The following is a 23,220-nucleotide window of genomic DNA, read 5'->3' on the forward strand; positions in this document are numbered from 1 at the left end:
ATGCCCCTTAAATTAATAATACTATTAATTAATCATCTAATAACCACATCTTATTCATTCCTAATTATTTACCTTTTCCTGCCTTGTTTCTTTTGTTTCTTTGTTTTTTATCAAATATCAAGGCCTATACTCATCCTTAATGGTCCAGCAGCACTGATGTCCTTTTCGTCTTAAAAACTGGGAAAGCTTAGTCCAGCTTATAAAGCTGCTTAGCCCAGTCTTGTTGAGTATTACATTCAAAATGCTGCATAAACAGTTGTGGGAAGAAAAAATACCTCATTGTCAAATAGAAAATTACCCTGATCCTTCATGATTTCTCCATGCTCAATACTTTTTGTCTATACTACATATATAGCCTTCAGGACTTTGTTCATTCATAAATTTAACAAGTAAACTTTGAGCAATTCTCATGTGTCAGATCTGTTCTAGACAGTGATATTTAGCACTTACAAAAAAATAAAAAGAAAATCCCACCTCCATGAAACAACCATTCTAGTGGGAAAAAAGAAGATATACAAATATAGAATATATCATATGGTGATACAGGATGTATAGAAAAATTAAGTAAAAAAGGAAGAAATGGGATAGGATGATAGGATAATGATCATAGCACTCACTACACTATATCAAAATTTTAATTCAAGTATCTCTTTAGTTTCCAAACTGAAATTTCCTAAAAAGCATCTACTATGTCTTTTTTTCTCTCTGATTAACTGTGATTGCATTTCTTCCTTATTACTGTTTTAAGAAATTACCACAAATATAGTGACTTAATGCAGCCCTGTTATTGTAGTATGATTCTGAAGATCAGAGTTTTAAATTGATTGGCAGGCCATGTTCTTTATGGAGGTTTTAGGGTAGAAACTATTTCCTTGTTTTTCCAGCTTCTAGATACTGATAGCATTCCTTAGCTCTCAATCTCCTCATTCATCTTCAAAGCCAAAAGATAGCATCTTTGACTCTTTTACTCTCTCTCTCTCCCCCATTCCCCCTCCCTTTTCACTTTCTCTCTCTCTCTCTGATTCTGGCCTTCTTGTCTGTATTTTATAAATACCCTTCTGATTACATTGGAACCACCTGGGTAATCTAAGATGATAGCCAGGTTTCAAATTCCTTTCAAAATTAAAAGGCACTTTTGCAATGTAAGGTTACATATTCACAGGTTCTGGGTATTAGGACATGAACATCTTTGAGGTGCAATTGTTTTGCCTATCGCAGATTTATAATTTAAGTATCAATAGGACATGTGTGGTGTGTTTATGTGTAGCATATGTAAAATTTACAAATGAGTCTTTTATAAATATTTATATGACACATAGTGTAAGAACATAATGTGTGCACACATACAATATAATATGATAAAATATAACATATAAGGTACATATGTGAACTTGTGAGTGATTCATTTTCAAAAATAGAGAGTAAGCTTTAAGAAGATAGGGATGTTTTGTTTGAAAGAACAAACGAAGAGATGCTACATGGGTTCAAAAGTCCTGAATCTAAACCTTTAAAGTCTGTGACTTTGTCAAACTTTTATCTTTTCTGTAAATGCCTACTTCAAAAACTTGTCATGAATCTCAACAAAATAGCACATACAAAAGGCATTTTATGTACTTAAATATGCTTTCCCCTCTATCTACTGACCTCTATAATTACAGCTACACTAAAAAAGTGACATAGCATGATAATAATAGAACATCATTCAGAGGCAAAATTGACATTAGAGTAGTTGAAGGAGTATTAGCTGTGGAGACAGAAGAGGAGTTTGTCTGTGGAATCATACAGATCTGTGTATGCATTACAGACCCATCAATTTTACTGTGAGAACCTGAGCAAACTGTTTCAATATACTGTACCATAGATTTCTTATCCCTCCCTCTCTCTCTTTCTTTCTCCCTCTCCTCTCTTTCTTCCTTCTTTCCTTCCTCCCTCCCTCCTTCTCTTTCTTACTTCCTTTCTTTCTTCCTCTCTCTGTCACTTCCACCCTCCTTTCCTTCTCTTTCTCTATGCTTTCCTACTTACCTATCTTTAGTGGGGAGAATAATAAGGCCTAAAATTTTTGCAATAATTAATTAGCATAATTCTAGAATTTCTGATGCATTGATGATGATGATCAATGCCAATAGCTAATGCTTACTTTATGCATAATTTGAGCATTTTACATATTAGCTTATTTAGTTACACAAACAATTCTATCAAGTAAGAAGCATTTATTCAATATAAATAAGGATAACTGAGGCACAAATAAAGGATCTTGGTTAAGATCACACAGTTAATAAGTGATAAGATAGGGTATGAGCATATGAAATCAGACTACCAAACCTGTGTTCTAACCACCAAACTAGACATCTTAGATCTCTTTTTCTTTCCCTCTCAACAGACAAGTAATTTGACATTCAACTAGTAGTTCTCATTTGTAAATCTAAAACATTTTTCTACTTTGCTTAACAAATTTGTTGTTAAAATAAATGTGGGGTAAAAGTGAAGTTAATGAGCCCCACCATGTACTGGGAACAATATATATATATATTGTTTATATATATATTTTTACATATATATATAAATATATATATATTTTATTTATATATTTTATTTACAAATTAGAAAGTAAAATTTGGAGGACTGATGACCTGTCAAAGTCACACATTTATTAAGAGACATATCTGATTTTAATGTCCAAATTTTTTCCACCTAAGTACTTGTCACCCAAGGAAACAAGGCAACACATTCTATAACATGAAGTATAAGCATGGCACATTTTTAAAGACTTAATGAGGAAAAGTAAATCCAAAGGTCTTAGAAAGTGATAAATATCAGTTGTTGACATTGTGCTCATTGTGACCTATGTAGAAATGAAACTTTGGAGCAGTTTGAACGATGACATTGTTTGCATTTCACATATTATACGGCAAGATTCTCCTGAATGACTAAAATATTCTCTGAGATTATTTGTTTATGCCAGGGCTTAGCACACCATACTTCTAAAGGGCCAAATAGTAAATATTTTAGGCTCTGTGTGCTAAATAGTCTCTGTTGCAGCTTTTTAGTTCTATTTTAGTATAAAGGCAAAGACAGTCATAGACAATACACAAATGAATGGGTTCAGGCTGCGTTCCAATAAAACTTTCCTTCCCAAGACAGGCAGTGGACCAGATTTTGCCCACAGTTGGCTGGCTTAGTAACTAGTTAAAATTTCAAATGTGTTCAAAAAGATAATACTATATGTTAAACAAAAAAATCAAATAAAACAAATTCTCTGCTCTAAAATAAATGCTTATTAAATACAGTTGATAGCTAAATTTTGCATTGCATATAGGATGGTGCTAGGGACTCATATAAGTCATACAAAATTTTATTTAGGTAAATTTTACAAGCAAAACTTTAAGATTTTCAGGGGCACACATCTAATCAGTAATGCAGCTGAGGTCTGAACGAAGTCCACCTGTCACATGATTCCTTCATTTTCACCATCACACTTCATCCTCTCTTTATCTAGATCCACTGACTGTTTACTCCTACAGGTAAGATTGACTAAATTTTAATCTCAGCACCACAGACATTGTTGAGGTTAAACAACTTGATTTCAATCTTGAAACCAGTTCCTCAATTTAATAAAAAATAATTTGCCATGAATATTTAAATATAGCTTTCCATATGGGAGAATCACCATAAGTCAATAAAACATCATGGAATACTGATCATTTTATCTGGAACCATATTTGAGATTACTAAAAAAGTAAAACCAATCTTAATTGATATTATGAAATTATAGATGTGCCAAACATTTATAACTTTAACTTTAAATTACTAAGTTCAAGTCTACAAGATTTTGGATGTTGTTCAGATTTTGTAGGGTCAGTATTGGACAGTGTTCATTCAGTACTGTTCTGTGCAATGGTCTTATCACTGATCAAATTTACCTGTAGAATAGAATTTAATCATTAAAATTTTGCAAATCATTTTTTCATCTTTAAGAAAAGATTGATTTATAGCAGTTAATATTTAAAATAAAGCATGTTAATATTACTAGTTATTAAGGTAAGAACAATAAAGTGTTATATGTTAATAAAATATTTTGTGTGAAAACAAATGCTTGAAATGTATTGAATTTAGTATGCTTTTTAATACTATAAGCTATATATCAACATATGTCATAATATTTTCTTTGCTAGAAACTAGAACAATTCAGCTTATGTAAAATTTTTAATAAGCCATATCCACGTTTAAGTCGTCTTAAGGAAACTAAATACAAATATTTTAAAATAAAAACATTAACTAAATAAATTAAAAATTGAATTTAATTGGGAGCTCCTTTAAAAGTACAACTATATTGAGTATATATATTGTGAAACAATATTTTATTTTAACTCTGATTACAAAATAGCAGTAACTATACATGAAATGATAGAGTTATCATTTAATATCAGCAAACTCTGTGATATATAATTTAAAAAACATTTGTTTTCTCACATTACCCAGTATTTTTTAAATATATGTTAATTATACTGCTATGCTAAGATGCTCAACACATTATGCTGGCATGGCTTTGGGGAAAAAAACATCCAATAAACTCACTTCAGTCTAAATCACCATCAAGGGAACTGAAGCAAGTATGTGTCAGTATGTTCAGTATTATAGCCCAGGGGGACATAACACTTGCTATGTTTGGGGGAAAACAGCAGGACTTTTCAGTAAAAAGGAGACAGAAGGAAAACTCGTGATCATAAAACAGAAAAGCATATTGCTGATAAGACATAAGTGTTAGAGGTTTTCTACAACCTCAAGCTGTGCTTCTCCCAACAAAAATCTCATACTAATTTACACAAGGCAATTTTAGTTGCACAGCTAGAAAGAACTGTGAAAAATGAAATTAGTTGTTCTTTTACTAGAGATGATTAATTGCAAACTTCTGAAATGCTTTTCTTTTTTGAACTCTATTGAAATAGCAGACTTTGGAATTAAAGAAAACAGGGGAATAGTCATTTTAATACATTTGGACATAGTCTTACTCCTTTCCATAATAATGATCTTCGTAAAACTTGTATGCCTAGACAAAAGGAAGATTTAACTAGACTTCTGATTGTTGCCTAGAGCCTATGCCCTAAGTAAAAATGCACCACCAACCATAGCTAAACAATTCTCCATTGTTTATTCTGTAAATGGAGTGAAAATAAGAGTAAATATTTCCCTTCAAAATTATCTTATACCTTGACTTCTTGTATTTGTGTTGTTTCCTGGCCCCAAATATATAGGTTTGTTTCATTGACATCTAAACAGAAGGGTGTAGCTCTCCTTATCAAAGTGTATGATGATTATAATATCACAAATTTAAATTACAAGGAAAAGTAAATCAATCCAATTGAGGTAACTGTAAAATGTAAATAATCTATATATGTACTATTTCCTAAAAGTGATTTAAGTGATTTGTGTTTGACTTGTGGATGCCTGACATGGGGTTCCTTGTGAGTCATGAATAATTCCAGTTGGGCTCACACTTTCCCAGTGCCAGAGAAACTTAACAGAACTCCAGTTTCAGGTGGAAATGAAAAAAATAAGTTTCCCAGGAATTAATTCACAAAAGAAATTGAAGAGATTCTGACTTTCACTTACTTATTAATTTTACTCAGGTTAAGTTATAGTTGTTATATTTCTATAATTAAAGAGATATAATGACACAGGATTTTAGAAGTAAAGTTCTTGCTTTTGAAACTAGTGTATCCTTTATTTCTGTTAACCAACAATCATTACCCATGTTGGGAATACTATGAATGTCTGATATTGTTTGCCTCTGTGTCTATATCCAAATCTTGAATTGTACTCCCATAATTCCTATGTGTTGTAGGGGGGGGCACGGTGGGAGATAATTGAATCATGGGGGCAGTTTCCCCCATACTGTTCTTGTGTTAGTGAGTAAGTCTCATGAGATCTAATGTTTTCTTCAGGGGTTTCCACTTTTGCGTCTTCCTCATTGTCTCTTCGCCTGCAGCCATCCATGTAGGATGTGATTTGTTCTTCCTTGGCTTCCACCATGATTGTGAAGCTTCTGTAAGACAAATTAAACCTCTTTCTTTTGTAAATTTCCCAGTCTCAGGTGTGTCTTTATCAGCAGCATGAAATTAGACTAATAAAGATACCTGAAAATGTGGAAGTGACTATGGAACTGGGTAACAGTCAGAGGTTGAAACAGTTTGGAGGGTTCAGAAGAAGATGAGAAAATGTGGGAAAGTTTGGAACTTCCTAGAGACTTGTTGAATCTCTTTGCCCAAAATGCTGATAGCAATATGGACAATAAGGTCCAGGCTGAGGTGATCTCAGATGGAGATGAGGAACTTGTTGGAAACTGGAGCAAAAGTGACTCTTGTTATGTTTTAGCAAAGAGACTGGCAGCATTTTTGTGGAACTTTGAACTTGAGAGAGATGATTTAGGGAATCTGGTGGAAGAAATTTCTAAGCAGCAAAGCATTCAAGAGGTGACTTGAGTGCTGTGGCAAGCATTCAGTTTTAAAAGGGAAACACAGAATAAAAGTTTGAAAAATTTGCAGTTTTACAACGCGATGGAAAAAAAATCCCATTTTCTGAGGAGAAATTCAGGCTGGGTGAAAAAAAATTGCATAAGTAACAAGGAGCCAAATATTAATCCCCAAGACAATGGGGAAATGTCTCCAGGGTATATCAGAAGTCTTAATTGCAGCCCCTCTCATCAGAGGCCTGGAAGCCTAAGAGGAAAGAGTGGTTTTATGGACCCGGCCCAGGGTCCCCTAGCTGTGTACCAGCCTCTCCGGCCATGGCTGAAAGGGGCCAACATAGAGCTCTGGCTGTGGCTTCAGATAGTGCAAGCCCCAAGCTTTGGCAGTTTCCATGTGGTGTTGAGCCTGTGGGTGCGCAGAAATCAATAATTGAGGTTTGGGAACCCCTACTTAAATTTCAGAAGTTTGCTGCATTGGCGGTGCTCTCACGGAGAACCTCTGCTAGGGCAGTGCAGAAGGGAAATATGGGGCTGGAGATGCCACAGAGAGTCCCTACTGGGGCGCCGCCTAGTGGAGCGGTGAGAAAAGGGCCACTGTCCTCCAGACCTGGGAATGATAGATCAACCAACAGCTTGCACCATGCACCTGGGAAAACCACAGATACCCAACACCAGCCCATGAAAGCAGCCAGGAGGGAGGCTGTAGTCTGCAAAGCCATAGGGACAGAGCTGCTCAAGACCATGGGAACCCACCTTTTGTATCAGCACAACCTGGGTATGAGGTATGGAGCCAAAGGAGATCATTTTGAAACTTTAAGATTTAACTGCCTCACTGGATTTCAGACTTGCATGGGCCCCATAACCCCTTTATTTTGGCCAATTTATCTCATTTGGAACAATTGTATTTACCCAATGTCTGTAGCCCTATTGTATCTAGGAAATAAATAGCTTCTTTTTGATTTTCCAGGCTCATAGGCCAAAGGGGCTTGCCTTGTCTCAGATGAGACTTTGTACTGTGGACTACTGAATTAAGGCTGAAATGACTTAAGACTTCGGTGGTCTGTTGGGAAGGCATGATTCATTTTGAAATGTGAGAACAAAAGATTTGGCAGGGGCCAGAGGTGGAATGATGTGATTTGGCTCTTTTTTTCCCCACCCAAATCTTATCTTGAATGGTACTCCCATAATTCTCATGTGCTGTCGGGGGGAACTGGTGGGAGACAATAGAATCATAGGGGCGGTTCCCCCCATACTGTTCTCGTGGTAGTGAGTAAGGCTCACGAGATCTGAAGTTTTTATCAGGTGTTTTCACTTTTGCGTCTTCCTCATTCTGTCTTTGCTTGCTACCATCCATGTAAGACACGACTTGTTCTTCCTTGGCTTCTGCCATGATTGTAAGGCTTCCCCAGCCATGTGGAACTGTAAGTCCAATTAAACCTCTTTCTTTTGCAAATTTCCCAGTCTCGGGTATGTCTTTATCAGCAGTGTGAAAATGGACTAATACAAGGTCCCTTCAACTAATAATAGTAATATCTAACTTTCGTTGTATATTATATGCCAGGCATTTAGCTCTGCCTCTGTACATTTTATCATATTCTATTTAATTATTTAAAACTTCTATGCCTTAGCTTCAGTTGTGGCCCATTTACAGATGAAGTCTTTGAGGCTTACGCATGTTACCAAAACTGTTTGAATATCTCAGAGAGAGCAGTTATTCCAGAACTCAAATCCTATTTTTTATTTTATTTTATTTTATTTTTTTCTGAGACGGAGTCTCGCTCTGTCGCCCAGGCTGGAGTGCAGTGGTGCGATCTTGGCTCACTGCAAGCTCTGCCTCCCAGGTTCATGCCATTCTCCTTCCTCAGCCTCCTGAGTAGCTGGGACTACAGGCGCCAGCCACCACGCCCGGCTAATTTTTTTCTGTTTTTATAGAGACAGGGTTACACTGTATTAGCCAGGATGGTTTCGATCTCCTGACCTCGTGATCCGGCCGCCTCACCTCCCAAAGTGCTGGGATTACAGGCATGAGCCACCAGGCCCTGCCTTCAAATCCTATTCTTAATGAAATTTAAAATCATTTCTTAAAACTGAATTTGTGCACATACAGTCTTACAATCTCTCATCCCCATAGCTGCCAGCTGATTTTGCTCCCATTTATGTATTTATTTCTATTCCAATTATTACTATATATTTTTATTAACTGCTGGTCAACAGGCTAAGTGCACTGTTCACAAATGTAGCCATCAACTAAATATTCAATGCTCAAATTTGCGGACATTTTAAATCCTCGCCTTATTTTTCTTTCGGAGACACTACAAAGCGACTCTAGTGAACCTAGCTCTCAGGAACTGCATGAAACTTATGGTCATTTAAACAATATGCAAATAGGGTAGTAAAAATGTTTCATTATTTCTTTGAACATGTACTAGTAATACAATAATTTGGACATATTTATTCAAGTCTATGATCTTTCCTTGCTGCCAGAAGTGTTTTCATTGATGACAATATATTTGAAAGGATGAAGGAAAGATGAAAAGTAGGAAAGTAGCAAAGAAAGAAGTATTTCTAAAGATTAAAAAATTATTTGAACATTATTAGATGAGAACCAATACTTTATATTGCTCAGTAAAAAATGTAATAATGATATTATGTGTAGTCCGTACTCATAAATGTATAGTTTAGTTTCTTAGGGAACAAAATATTTATATTGTTAAATCCATAAAGCCTATTATTTTTAAATATTTTCTATGCTGCTTGCTCAATACCTCTAAAATTTCCTTGTTAACTCTACTACCTCTGCTAGTTTTTTTTTTATTATTATTATTATTCTTGTTATCTCTGTATCGTAATTTGGCAGGATCTCTTTGTTACCATTGGTCATTTTGATATCTTAGCTCTCGATCTGACAGGGTGACATATCTATGTATAGGTCTGAGAGGCACCTACTAGTCAATAGTCCAAATGGAGAACAGATTTTCCCTTCCTTCCTTCCTTCCTTCCTTCCTTCCTTCCTTCCTTCCTTCCTTCCTTCCTTCCTTCCTTCCTTCCTTCCTCTCTCTCTTTCTTTCTGTCTTTCTTTCTTCGTTTTTTATTTATGAAGCCCATGTCACCCTTATTTTAGTTGAAGTGGTCTACTAGAATTTGTTCATTCTAAGCAGATTGTTTTAGGCTGAAGAAGTCCATAAGTAAAAAAGCTACTTGTGGCGGGGCGCGGTGACTCACGCCTGTAATCCCAGCACTTTGGGAGGCCGAGGCGGGCGGATCACGAGGTGAGGAGATCGAAACCATCCTGGCTAACACAGTGAAACCCCGTCTCTACTAAAAATACAAAAATTAGCTGGGCGCGGTGGTGGGCGCCTGTGTCCCAGATACTCAGGAGGCTGAGGCAGGAGAATGGTGTGAACCCGGGAGGCGGAGCTTGCAGTGAGCCAAGATCGCACCACTGCACTCCATCCTGGGCGACAGAGCGAGACTCCTTCTCAAAAAAAAAAAAAAAAAAACAGCTACTTGTACAACATTGTGCCTATGTGCCTGTAGTTAACTCTACTGTATCGCACATGTAAAAATGTGTTAAGGGAGTGTATCGCAATTTGTGTTCTTATCACAATGAGAGAGAGAGAGAGAGATTGAGAAGTTAGCCACTTGCCTGTTGGAGGTAACAGGGAAGGTGAGGTGGGAAAGCTGCAGCACACATCCAGATCAGTTCTAAGCTTACCGTTTAATCGGGGAGGAAGGTGATTAAATCATGGAGGGGTCTCACCTATGCTGTTCTCATGATAGTGAATTATCATGAGATATGATAGTATTATAAGTGTTTGGAAGTTCTTTCTTTGTTTTTCTCTCTCCTACCACCTTCTGAAGAAGATGCCTGCTTCCCCTTCCACCATGATTGTAAGTTTCCTGAGATCTTCAAGCCAGGTGGAACTATGAGTCAATTAAACCTCTTTTCTTTATAAATTACCCAGTCTCATGCAGTTGTTTATAGCATTATGAAAATAGACTAATATCAACTCCTAATATAGTGTCTTGAGCATAGCAGGCACTCAATAAATTTCTGCCAAATAAAAATATAGAATATAAGTTGTAAAGGTTTCCATTAAAATGTCTGTACTCAATCCTTGCAAGGTTAAATGCAAAATTCTAGGCCCACAGCAACAATAGGTGCCAATTTTGAAAACCAAGGCTAAAGGTTGTAACTTTCTATTCTGCTTTAACATTTAAGTTGATTTGCTTTGCAGCCCTCTTTATGAATGTCTAATGCTGTTTCATATCTATGAGTTAATTGAATTGTGATCTCCAGTAGTAACTAAATGATGGTGATAAGATTAGGTATGCCTTTATTAAAATGGCCTTATTCTATAGTCCTTGACCAGTAAAATTGAGTTTAATTTATGTCCGTCCCTAAAAAAGAAAGATACTCTTTTTAATTCCATAAATGTTTTTTAACAAAACACTTTAGTTAAATTCCAAATGTCAGCAAGTGTAGCAAAGGCTCATAGCTACATACTTTACAAAATAAGGCACTGCCATTGTCTGTAGTTTTGTATATTTTACTGAAGAGCATTAGTACTTTGATTCTGCCTCAATTGTCAAGTGGTATAATGCTCAAGAACTGCTAGAAAACAACAGGGTTTTGGTTATTAGATACAGAAGGTGAGTCTGCATAGAACAGAGACCTAATATGGACTGTGTTTGTGTTGTGCTTGTGCATATATAGACATTTTTCAACTCATGTGCCAAAATTGCATGTTATATTTAGCTTTCAACCATATAAACACATACACATACACTCTTTCTCTCTCTCCTTTCCTCAGTGTTTAAAACAATACCTACCACATTTAAGTACCCCAAAATATTAACTGAATGTATAAATATTTGTTTACATATATAATGATTTGTTTAGAAGTAACTCAATGAAAATCTTTTCTCATACATTTTTAAGTGGGACAGAAATCTGTGTATTTTTAAGTTATGACACTAAAAAACTCCTGTATGGTACAGATATCAAATTACTATTTACTTAAATATTTATTTTGATTTATTTCAATAATCAAATTATTATGTCATCTTCTTCATAGAGTATAATTGTCTTTTTGCCAAACATTTACAAATTAAAAATAAAAACAATGCATAAATAACAATATAATATTAACTTTACTTACATCTAATAAATAATTTTGGTTGTGGCCGGGCGCGGTGGCTCAAGCCTATAATCCCAGCACTCTGGGAGGCCCAGGCGGGTGGATCACGAGGTCAGGAGATCGAGACCATCCTGGCTAACACGGTGAAACCCCGTCTCTATTAAAAATACAAAAAACTAGCTGGGCGAGGTGGCAGGCACCTGTAGTCCCAGCTACTCGGGAGGCTGAGGGAGGAGAATGGCATGAACCCGGTAGGCAGAGCTTGCAGTGAGCTGAGAGCCGGCCACTGCACTCCAGCCTGGGCGACAGAGGGGGACTCCGTCTCAAAAAAAAAAAATAAAAATAATAATAATAATAATAATTCTGGTTGCTTATTCACAAAATAAACACATATGGTTTGTTATTAGCCTACTTTTTTAACATTCAATTTTTAAAGTCTGCATTTATTGGTATTAATTTTACTAGGTTTATGACAAAGGTCATTATCTTTTTTCCATGCATTATCCTCTCTCTCTCTCTCCATATATATATGTGTGTGTATGTGTGTGTATGTATGGCGCTCTCTCTCTATATATATAAATCTGTGCTAATTTTGTCTTTGCTAGCTAAGCAGTGTATGTGATATTTAAAACAAGGACAGATAATTAAAGAAGCTCCCACTATTTAGTAATTTACATTTTAATTATCCTTTTAGAAGTTAGATCTTGCTCTTTGTTTTGATTACAAATAGATTACCAGAGTGCCTACACTGTACTTTTTTAGTCACAATTCACCAAATAGAAACCCATTATCTCTGCCCATATGGGGTTATGAGGTTAGCAAAATAATACATGGTTTAACGATAGTTCATGATTCTCTTCAAAAATTTATCTAATATTAAATGGTGTCATCTTTAGTAAGTATATCTACAAATCATATTTGATATAAACAAATTCTAAACATTAATTTTTGATATCACAGTATGAACTTATTGTTATAGGTATGTTATATTAAAATAAACAAATATAAACAAATCTTTGATTATATTTACTTTGATTACAAATTTACAAAAGATGATATAAATAATGGAAGTTAGAATTGTGGTGGACTTAAAAAGGTCACAAATTCTTTTTTGATTCTTCCATCATTTGGTAGATCTACTTCCCTTGAATCTGAACTGTCCCTGTGAATAATAGTAGTCAGTAAAACGAAGTGAAATAATGGTGAGTGATTTCTGAGTCTCAGTGTCAAAAGAAGGTTCCACTTTTAACTCTTGTTCTTTTGGCAGTCTGAGACAATTATGCTATTATGAAGCACACAATGAAGAGCCACATGAAGAATAAGGCCCAGTCATTCCCCCCGACGAGATTCCAAACACATGAGTAAAAGCATCTCAGGCATCTAGCTCCAGCCAACCAGCAAACTGGCCACAGCCATAGGAATGAGCACAGGCCAGATCACCAGAGCATCATGCAGCCAATTCACAAAATGATGGGGCATACTCAACCATTATCATTTAAGTCACTAAATTTTGAGACTGCTTGTAAGACAGCAGTAAGCACCATTTGTATATGTATGCATGCATGTATATAAACATATATGTATGATTTATATGTATCATGTATAATTTTATATTATTTTGGAAGAAACAAAATGAAAAAGTGATTGGTTTCATAATCATTATTTTACATACATTTATTTATCTGGAAAAAAAGTACTTTTTCCATAATATGGTAATGTGCCCTGTATTTGGCACATAAAGATATATTATCTATTTTATTAAGAAGTTGAAGTATCTTTATCCACTTTAACAGAGTACAGGATGCTGTTAAAATTCCGTTGTATAATAAGAATATGAGTAACAGGTAAATTATATGATTATAAATTGAGATTATAAGGTAATGAGAAAAATCTAAAAGGAAGTAATAAAGAGGAAAAAACAACACTTGATAAACTGGACACGGAAAATATTTCTATTATTACTCAATTAATAAATTTTAGTTAGAAAATTTAATCCTTAAATTTTTTTAAGAATGTCAAATAGGCTGGATGTGGTGGCTCATGCCTGTAATCCCAGCGATTTGAGAGGCCAATAATGAAGGACTGCATAAAGTTAGGAGTTCCAAACCAGGCTGGGCAACATAGCAAGACCCTATCCCTACAAATTTTTTTTTTAACAGCTGGGCATGGTGGTGTGCACCCGTAGGCCTCACTACATGAGAGGCTGCGGTGGGAGGATTCCTTGATCCCTGAGTAGAAGACTGCAGTGAGCTATGATCATGCCATTGCACTTCAGCCTGGGTGACAAAGCAAGACCCTGTCTCTTGAAAAAAAAGGAAGAATGTCAAATAATAATAAGGAAAAGATAATAATAGTACAGTTTCTTAATCTGAGTATAATCAGAGTACAAGAAATTTAAAGAATTGAAGTGGAGGGTAAAGAGTCAGTAATGTGAATCAGTTTATAACGAAATGTTTCGTCTATTTAAAGCTTCTCTGCTTAACTATGTATTCTTTAAAAGTTCTTTTTGAAATGTTTCTTTTTCTCAATATATTTTGCTTAGTTAAGTTGTCACCTGTCAGGTTTTTTCACTTTATCACACCACTCTATGAACATAAAGATATCTTTGATCTCAAGAAAAGCAATACTCATGTATTTATGTATGTTCAAACTGGCAGGTGACCCAGTAGTTTTTTTAGATTTCTATGTATTTCTAGGTGTTTAGTAATTATCTTGAAATTCCTTCTAATAAGATTAAGTATTCTCCTTATTGAGTTCTTATACAGAGCATAAAACTGAATCTATTCATAAGTCTAACAAAGGGATAAACTTTTTGACAGACTATATTATTTCTGAAACACGCATTCAATTATATATTTTGGAAGATATCAGATACTCAAAAATTAAACTTTGAAACAAAAATATTTTTATTCGGAGAATGCAATAAATGTTTGCTATAATGTATTTAAATGTATTCACATACTATTTATACAGAACAATATACATTATACTAGTTACAATAACTTTAAATAATTTTTTGAAGATTTTCACATTTTTGGTCACAAGTAATAGCATCTAAAAGAGTTTGATTAACTAATACAGGAGAGAAATAATGCTCTGATTATTTCGGTATTTTTTTCCATAGAAGTCTTAAAGAAGTGTTCTAACAGAAAATGTCAAATTTGGGAGCCAAGTGTAGATCTTTAGGAATTCTCTATTTCATTTACTTTCAACAATAATATCAATAGAAATTATGACAACACTGTGGCAAATGGAAAAGATGGTGATTAGTCTATCTGAATTCTCTCTTTCCATATTCTTAGGAAATCATATAAATTATCTCTTACTCAAATTCTTATTATACAATGAAATTTTATTTCATTTATTTAACCTGTACTCTGTTAAAATGGTTAAAGAGACTTTAACTTCTTATTCTTACAAAAAATAGAAATATTATCTTTTCAAATCTAAAAAAAAATAAGCAATTATAAAATATTATTTCTGTGTAAATTATTAGTTGTAGTGAAAAGAATAAACAGGATTTTTGAGACAAGAAAATGGACAGAACAAGAAACAAACAAAAATCTGTTACAGGTCACATGATCTGACTTGTAACATGATCATAATATTACCAGCAAGTAGTCCTGATTCAGACCCCAAGAGAGGGTTCTTGGATATCGCACAATAAATAATTCAAGGTGAATCCATAGAGAATTGAAAGCAAGTTTATTAAGAAAGCAAAGGAATAAAGAACAGCTACTCCATAGTCAGAGCAGCAGTATGGGCTGCTCCACTGATTATACTTATAGTTATTTCTTGATTATATGCTAAATAAGAGGTGGATTATTCATGAGTTTCCCAGGAAAGTGGTGGACAATTTCCGGAACTGAGAGTTCCTCCCTTTTTTTAGACATATAAAATGACTTCCTGATATTGCCATGACATTTGTAAACAGTCATGGTGCTGGCGGGAGTGTCTTTTAGTATGCTAACGCGCATTATAGATAGTGGGTAATGAGCAACAGGGCAACTAGTAGTCACTTTCACCTCCATCTTGGTTTTGGTGGGTTTTGACTAGCTTCTTTCCTGCAAACTGTTTTATCAGCAAGGTCTTTGTGACCTGTGTCTTGTGCTGACCTCCTGTCTCATCATGTTACTAAGAATGCCTCACCTATTGGGAACGCAGCCCAGCAAGTCTCAGCCTTATTTTACCCAGTCCCTATTCAAGATGGAGTTGCTCTGGTTCAAACACCTCTGACAATGATATTACATATAACATCAGGGTAAAATGAAGGACATTAAACAATTTCCAGGCATACAAATAAATGATTGAAATAAAGATCTTTTCTGACTTTTATAAGGTCAATATATTCTAGAAAACAATGCAACAGTACTACAAATTTCTAGGTGAGTTGGTTTTTCAACCAAGAATACTATACTTCTAAAAACAACAACAAAAAAACAAATGTAATAAAATTATTCCCATGTATTAACTCAATATGTATTTAGGTAATTTTCAGAATATATAATTTAGTAAAACAAAAAATTAACCACAAACAAGAAGGGATTGGAAGTCATGGGATCTGGGAGTCAAAACGCCCAGTAAGAATTAAGGATGATAGCACAGAAAAGTATTTGAATATCTTGTGTGCACTTATTTTTTAAAAAATCAGCTCACATAGCAGCAGAAATAAGGATAGTGTGTTATTTAGATCTCCAGGGGTGAAGGAGAGAAACGTGAAAAATTTCTGATCAATTTGAGCTTTGAGGAATACATTAGGAACAATGAACATGAAAAAATTCCCCTAGAGGGTTTTTTTTAAGAATGTAAAATGGAATGTAGGCCCCATTCCATTTCTCACTATCTTAATCAGCTCTGGCAGTTATAACAAAGTATCATAAATTAGGTGTCTTACACAAAATAGAAATGCATTCCTCACAGTTCTGGAGGCTGACAGTCTGAGATCACTGTGCTAGCACTGTTAGGTTCTGCCCTGTTGCAGGTTGCCTACTGTTAACGAGGGTCCCTTTTATAGAGGCACTGGTGCCATTTATAAGGCATTACCAAATTACCAAATTACCTCCTGTAGATCCTACCTCCTAATATCATTACTTTTGGAGTTAATATTTCAACATTTAAATGTGGGCGTAAACAAAAATTCACCCCATATCAATGACCCAATAAATTTTAGTGAGGGTCAGATAATTTATATATTAAACAAATTCTAAGGCTATGCTGATGCTGCTTATTGATCTAGAGACCTCACGTTGAAAGACCATATTAGATTTTTGGAATAACTGGAAATAAAAGAACCATAACTTTAACACTTATACAAATAAAAATAAGCATTAACTATAAATAGTAAAATAATGTGTGATAAAGTAATCCTAGTAATGAATAATACTTTTATAACTGATTTTGATCTTAACATTTTATTAATTTAATTAAAATTTAGTATTTGGAGTTAGGTGGTATAGAAAGTAAGGGGATTGCAATGTAACAGAACTAATCATTAGCAACTAAAAGAGAAACTAGCTATATAAACTACTTAGCAAATAAAAAACAAAAATTTGTCAAAATTGTTATCCTGATAATAGGGTAATGTTTGGGATTGGGAAAGTTTACAGTTCTATCTTTTGTCATAGAAAGAAAGTCAAACCTCAAATGTTTAGTTCTGTACATTTGTTACTATGGTTAAGTTTTTAAAAATACAGTAACTGAAATTTAAATAATATAATAATTTAAAGAAAAACTCTCTAAGTGAGCTAAGGAGTAGTATAGACACAACACAAAAGATAGGAATTGGAAGGTATAACTGAAAATATACTAAAATGTATTATAAATCATAAATAGACCAACAGTATGAAATAAAAAATATGATGGAGAAAAAATGACAATGGCAGTTGATATTTAAGACATTTCAGATGGATAAAATTGACAAAATTTGGGCAAGGAAACATTGAAAGATTTCACTGGGAATCTTAAAACACAAGTTTTTTTGAACCTTCCTCTGGCAGAAGTAGTCCCAATCTTAATTTTTTTTTTTTTTTTTTTTTTTTTTTTTGAGATGGAATCTCACTCTGCCTCCAAGTCTGGAGTGCAGGGGCGTGATCTCGGCTCACTGCAAACTCTCTCTCCCGGGTTCAAGCGATTCTCTTGCCTCAACCTCCCCAGTAACTGGGAATACAGGCATGCGCCACCACACCTCACTAATTTTTTGTGTGTATTTTTAGTGGAGACGGAGTTTTCCCCTTGTTGGCCAGGCAGGTGTTGAACGCCTAACCTCAGGTGATCCGCCTGCCTCGGCTTCCCAAAGTGCTGGTATTACAGGCATGAACCACCACTCGCGGCCCCAATATTACTTTTAATGGCGAAAACCGCAATTACTTTTGCACCAACCTAACAGACAAGAGCAGTGTGCCTTGACTTGAGTTCCTGCGAGGTTCTTACCAGAGGTAAGTGTCTCTCAGAATTTTACTTGTCCTTTTAAAGATGATGCCCTGTCATAACTCAAGCTTATAAACACATTCAGGGCTGAGAAGAGACCAAGCAGGGATGCAGAGTCTCTGCTCAAAGAAGAAAGTCCTAGATACTAACTGAATTGTGAATTGTGCATAACGCATACCAGTAGGAATATAGGAAGCACTTTTGAGAATGGATCTTATAATCTTAAGACTGTCTGATTAGACAGAAGAGTGCAGAATAGAAGGCTAGAGAAGGGAGAACTTCTTGACAGGGGAAAATGATCAATGAGTCAGCATTCAATATTCTGGCAAGAACATCTGAGGCTGAAAGTTATTTATGCTGGAGTGGTTCTTTGATGTTTGGCCGTGAGGACAGCATTTAGTAAAAGGAGAAGATGCTAGAACTTTCTTGAAATAGTATTAAGGAAGGGATCAAAGGCTCAGGGAGGTATTAATGTTAGAAAGAATTTATTTTGTACTGAAAGTTACCACTTGGCTCTGTTATCCAATCCTCATTAAGATAATAGAGAAGCCCTACAGTGGTTGTTTTGTAGGAAATGCTAGAATGGAAATTGGCTCTGAAATATCAGTGAGGATAATGGTTTTCAGAATGGCAGACCGGGTGACAGCCCTTAACCATAAGAGGCTAAATGGATGTAATTACTGAAATTGTCAAAAAACTGAAGTGGCCATCAGAGTGGCTTGACCCAAAAGAATGTGTAACGATGGCCAATACTTTACAGAATTCATCGGATAAAGATTCATAACTGACAGGATATTACTGACACAATGTTTGAGGCCGGCTATCCGAAGACTGATGTCTGCTCCCACAATGGAAAATCACTGCATCTCTCACGGCTGTCTAGCATTTATTAATTTACAGACCCAGAATGCACACAGAGCATGAACTCTATCTCACCAAAGCTGGTCGAATTTTTGCCAGTGTGGAATTTTCCAGCCTGCCTGCAGCAAATGCCATCAAAATGACTCAGTTCCCCAAGAAGACTACTGGATGCCAAGTTGATTACATCAAACCTATTCCTTCCTTGAGGGGCAAAGATAAATTACTGTCAAATTTCTAATCTTTTGCTGCTCTTTTGTTATAAAGTATTAGTTTATTGGAATCTTAATTATTACTTTATAAATTACTACTAATAAGCATCTTCCCATGTAAATAATTGCCATTTATATTACTCTTTTCTGAGATTTCTGTTCATATCTTTTCACCATTTCTCTACTGTGCTTTTGTGACTATCTCATTTACTTGTATGCATTATTATATATTTTGATAAAATTGTCATTTTTCAGTTATATATTTTGCAAGTATCTTTTTCGGTTGATAGTTTCTCTCCTTTTTTTTTTTTTTTTTTCTTTATGGTGTCCTTTGATAAATAGCTATCTAATTTCAATGTAGACACATGTATCTCTTTTCTTTTGGAGAATAGTACACTCAGGCTTTAAAAAATAAATCATTCTTGGCCGGGCACATTGGCTCACGCCTGTAATCCCAGCACTTTGGGAGACGAGGTGGGTGGATCACCTGAGGTCAGGAGTTTGAAACCAGCCTAGACAACATGGTGAAGCCCCGTCTCTACTAAAAATACAAAAATTAGGCAGGCGTGGTGGCAGGCGCCTGTAGTCTCAGCTACTGGGGAGGTTGAGGCAGGAGAATCCCTTGAACCCGGGAAGCAGAGGTTGCAGTGAGCCAAGATCGGGCCATTGCATTCCAGCCTGGAGGACAAGAGCGAGACATGGTCTAAAAAAAAAAAAAAAAAAAAGCCGGGCGCCGTGGCTCAAGCCTGTAATCCCAGCACTTTGGGAGGCCGAGACGGGCGGATCACGAGGTCAGGAGATCGAGACCATCCTGGCTAACACAGTGAAACCCCGTCTCTACTAAAAAAAAATACAAAAAAACTAGCCGGGCGAGGTGGCGGGCGCCTGTAGTCACAGCTACTTGGGAGGCTGAGGCAGGAGAATGGCGTAAACCCGGCAGGCGGAGCTTGCAGTGAGCCGAGATCCGGCCACTGCGCTCCAGCCTGGGCGACAGAGCAAGACTCTGTCTTAAAAAAAAAAAAAAAAAAAAAAAAAAAAAAAAAAACCCTTCCATTCTTATCTTTTATTTTACTAATATTATCTCCAGTACTGTTTTATAACACTTTTCAAGCTTTGTTTTCCGTACTGAGTATGAACTTTCTTTTGAATATAGTGCAATAGAGATGTGATTCATTTCACTCCAGTGAGCTTAACACTATTTGTTAAACAATGCACACTTCCCAATCTGACTTGTTCTTCTATGTTCAGGTATTGAATTGTTATATGTTCATGAGACCCTTACTGTCCTTTCTGAATGGTTTTATTAGTTAATATAATGAGTTCTCTCTCAAATGAACTGTCTTAACTACAGTTTTTTTTTGCGATACCAATTGCACTAGCTTTATAATAGTTCTTGGTCTCAGGTAAAGCAGTTCATTCCAATATCAATATTTCTCCTGGGGAGAGACTTCAAAATCCTTGGCCCTTTGTACTTCCACAAATATTTAGAATCATCTTGTCAATTTGTACAAAAAAAAATGAAAAATGTGATTGGCATAGCAATAAAGCTATGGATAATTGGATGAATTAAAAATTTTAATTATTGATTCTCTATTTTAATTTGGCCTATTCTTCTATTTAATTTTTTTGAAATGTCTATCAATAAGTTATTATATTTTTGATTCATCAAAGAACTGTACATTTTTATGAGATTTAATTATTCAATTTTAAAAACTATAATTTTATCTTTTAAATGTAATTTTTGCAAATTTATTTTTATTCACCTTTTATCCCATCGCTCTTGATAATTTTTTTCTAAACTTTAATATTTTTTTCAATAGATTACTTTGGCTTTTACTATGTAGATAGTCACACCATCTTTAAGGAATGACAGATTTGCCCCTTCATTTCCAAAATCTCACATTTAAAATCTTGTTTTATTTTATTTTCTAGGGCTTTCCATGAAAGCTGAGTAAACACCTTGTCAGTAGGCATTCTAACACTGTCCATAAACACAAACAGATTTAGTTTGTGACATATTATAAATGTTAAAATTTAAAAAAATATATATTTTTTATCAGGTTAAGGAATTTCTTTTATTTCTAGTTTGCTAAGGACCTTTAAAAAATTGAGTCAGTGGTTTTCTACATGTGTAAAGATGATTTTATATATTATTCCTTTGAATAGTTAGTATGATAAATTATATTTCTATGTTTATTTAGGTTAAAGCTGGTACAATTAAAATAGTGCATGACCTGACAGTTATGCTTCGTTTTAATTTTTAACTGTTTTATTATTTTTGTTTTTATTCTTGAAGTGTTCACTCATTTTCTCAACAGAGAATCAATTATTTAAAAAGTATTTTTTCCCCTATGGTAATATATTCATAATTAGCAGAAAGTTTTTTAGAGTATTTTGTCAACCATACTGCCAAAATTAGAAGTGTATCTATACTAGAATTTGTTGAATTATCTTTGAAATTTCAACTTATTACTATCAATCTATTCCCCAAACAATAAGTAGATTATATTTGAAAGATAATTAATGAAATCTGCTTATTGAAACATGTTTGCCATGTTAAAGGAAAGAAATAAGTGAGAACATAGTTTTCATAAAAAGAAACCTAAAAGTGACTCTTCTAGAAAGTAAGAAATGCAATATCTAAAATTAAAAACCCACTGGACATATTTTGAAACTCAGAAGATAGAATTAGCTTACCAGAAGATAGATCAGAAATTATCCAGAATGAAATATATATAGATTAAGATAAAAGAAAATTTGAAAGAGAGTAATAACATAAAAAAATACTGAAAGTATCTAAAACATAACTGGTCTCAGGAGAAAAACAGGAGTTAGCGCAAATCCAGTCTATGAACATTGAAGACACATCTTTTTTTTTTTCATAATTAGAAAAACCTATCAATTCATAGGTTTAGGAATCCAATAAATTCAAATATAATAAATTTTTTAAAATCTGCACCAAAAAGAAAAACTTCACTGCAGAAAAGCAAAAGAGAAAATCCTACTTTCAAGGATAAAGTGAGGGTGGAGGCATAGATTACATTTAAATGAATGGTAGTGAGATTAGTAAACCAGAAGGAAATGGAACATTACACAGTCTTTCCTCATATATGTATATACGAGTATATATACATGAGTATATATGTGTATATATATGTGATTGTATGTATACCATATACAATATAAGCTTGTATGTGATATATATACACACACACACAACATGATCACATATGGTTTATATGTATGGTAGTCTTAAAACTTCATTGAGTTTACAAAGTGTAAAATGGAATATATGTAAACTGAATTAAATAAACATTTATGTTTTGTGATTTAAAAAATTAAATTTCAAATAAAATAATGTATATGCAATACTTAAATTCTTCCAGAGAATAGAAATATAGAAAAAAAAAAACCCTGCAAAAAAGACATTTTACATCATGGGTTAGTAAACACAATAATATAAATGTGCATTTTTCTTGCAATTTATTTATAGTTTCACTTCAGTCTCAGTTAAAATCCTGAGGATTTGAGTAGAAATTGATAAACTGATGCAAACTATGAAAATGCAGGATGTCAAAGAATACCTCCCCAAATAAACCTACACATATATGGACACTTCAGGTATGGCAGAGATGGTACAGGATAGCAATAATCATATCTTGGTCATTTCTATAAAATTTACTGGAAATATCAGATTTCCATATGGAAACAATGAAATTTGACTCCTACCTCAAACCTTAAACACAAGGAAATTCCTGTTGAATTCAATACCTAAATGAAAAGTAAATTTATGAAACATTTAGAATGTAGAAGAATATGTGTTTGCTTAATATTTATGAAATTATATGTTTTTATAAACTCCTCTGTAATATAATACAAGTTTTAGTAATCTGTTTTTGCAATATAATTTCACTTTGTTAAGAAAAATAGATACATATACATAAAAATTAATTACAATTAAAATGTTATTTAGACATGCTTTTTTAAATCGTAATCGTGTTTCCCATGTGTATTTTGTGGATCTACTTTCAGATATTTGAATATTCCTCTCACTACAGATGACAGGAAATAGGTAGACATTTGATTATATTTTTGATAAGCATTTTTTACACAATTA

Source organism: Macaca mulatta, chromosome 17 (genome assembly GCF_049350105.2).
Source record: "Macaca mulatta isolate MMU2019108-1 chromosome 17, T2T-MMU8v2.0, whole genome shotgun sequence".
Classification (NCBI taxonomy): domain Eukaryota; kingdom Metazoa; phylum Chordata; class Mammalia; order Primates; family Cercopithecidae; genus Macaca; species Macaca mulatta.